The following is a 2,213-nucleotide window of genomic DNA, read 5'->3' on the forward strand; positions in this document are numbered from 1 at the left end:
CCGGAAGTTGAATCGAGCTACGGTCAAGAATAAGTACCCTATGCCCCGTATAGATGATTTGTTTGACCAGTTGAAGGGTTCCCGTTGTTTCTCTAAGATAGACTTGAGATCGGGTTACCACCAGTTGAGGGTCAGGGAGGAGGATATTCCTAAGACGGCATTCCGTACGCGGTATGGCCATTATGAGTTTCTGGTGATGCCGTTTGGGCTCACCAATGCACCGGCAGTCTTTATGGACTTGATGAACCGGATCTTCCGGGAATTCTTGGATCGATTTGTAGTCATTTTTGTGGACGACATTCTTATCTATTCACCTTCAGAGGAGGAGCACGAGAAACACTTGAGAGTGGTGCTTGAGTTGCTTAGAGCCCATAAGCTGTATGCCAAGTTTGGGAAGTGTGAGTTCTGGCTAGGAGAAGTCAAATTCTTAGGCCACGTGGTATCTGAAAAAGGGGTGTCTGTTGATGCATCCAAGGTTGGGACAGTGCAAGATTGGACACAGCCTAAGAGTGTGTTTGAGATCCGCAGTTTTCTGGGATTAGCTAGGTATTACCGTCGGTTTGTGAAAGATTTCTCCAGACTAGCTTCGCCGTTGACTAGACTGATTCGGAAGGGAGTCAAATTTGTGTGGAGTGAGACTTATGAAAAGTCGTTCCAAGAGTTGAAGGTTAGATTGACTACCGCTCCGGTTTTGATTATTCTGGAGAGAGGGTCGGGTTACACGGTTTATTGTGATGCCTCACGAGAGGGTTTGGGTTGTGTATTGATGCAAGAAGGGAAAGTGGTAGCTTATGGCTCACGTCAGTTGAAAATTCACGAAAAGAATTACCCTACACACGACCTAGAGTTAGCAGCGGTGATCTTTGCCTTAAAGATGTGGAGGCACTACCTTTATGGTGAGAGGTTCGAGTTGTTCTCGGACCACAAGAGTTTGAAGTACCTGTTTACACAGAGGGACTTGAATTTGAGGCAGAGGAGATGGATGGAGTTCATTGAGGACTATGATTTTGAGTTGCACTATCACCCGGGAAAGGCCAATGTTGTGGCCGATGCCCTTAGTAGGAAATCCATTAGTGATGTAGCTTGTATAGCCATCCGGGAATGGGAGATGTTGGGTGTACTTGGCGAATTTGATTTGCAACTGGGCGAATCTGTTGAGGCTGCGGCCTTGTTTTCTGTTGTTGCGCAGCCTACACTTGTGACTAGAGTGTTAGAGGCACAGAGAGGTGACCTTGAGGTAGAGTCCTTCCGAGAGAAGATCTCAAATGGAAAGGCTGAAAAGGGTTTGACGGTGTATCCCGACCTGAGTGTGAGATACCGAGACCGTCTGTGTGTGCCGGAGTCTTGCCGAGAGGAAGTACTCCGAGAGTTCCATCGTTCACGTCTTGCGGTGCATCCCGGAGGCACTAAGATGTATCGAGATTTGGGTCGCCAGTTTTGATGGCGGGGTATGAAGAGAGATGTGGCAGTTTTCGTGTCTAAGTGCCTCACTTGCCAGCAAGTGAAGGCCGAGCATCAGAGGCCAGCGGGTTTGTTGCAACCCTTGCCTATTGCCGAGTGGAAGTGGGAGCATGTCACTATGGACTTCGTTGTAGGTCTTCCGAGGACTCAGCGGGGTAGTGATGCTATTTGGGTGGTTGTAGACCGGTTGACTAAGTCGGCGCACTTCATTCCCTTACGCGTGAGAGATTCGGTAGATCATCTCGCCGACTTGTATATTCGGGACATAGTGAGATTGCACGGGGTCCTAGTGACGATCGTCTCAGATAGAGATCCTCGTTTTACTGCTAGGTTGTGGCAGAGTCTGCAGAGTGCCATGGGTACTAAGTTGACCTTTAGTACGGCTTATCATCCTCAGACTGACGGGTAGTCCGAGCGTACTATTCAGATCCTTGAGGATATGCTTCGGGGATGTGTCCTTGACTTTAGCGGGACGTGGGAGAGGCACTTGCCATTGGTAGAGTTTGCCTATAACAACAGCTTTCAGTCTAGTATCGGTATGGCACCGTTTGAGGCCTTGTACGGCCGACCGTGTAGGTCTCCAGTTTGTTGGGCCGAAGTGGGTGACGCACCTTTGTTGGGTCCGGAGTTGGTTAGAGAGACGACGGAGAAAGTTGAGCTTATCCGTAGGAGGCTTGTTACAGCCCAGAGTCGCCAAAAGAGTTATGTTGACCGTAGGAGGAGGCCTTTTGCGTTTGAGATAGGTGATCATG

This window comes from Camellia sinensis, chromosome 6, assembly GCF_055761805.1.
Source record: "Camellia sinensis isolate YWXY chromosome 6, ASM5576180v1, whole genome shotgun sequence".
NCBI classification, from domain to species: domain Eukaryota; kingdom Viridiplantae; phylum Streptophyta; class Magnoliopsida; order Ericales; family Theaceae; genus Camellia; species Camellia sinensis.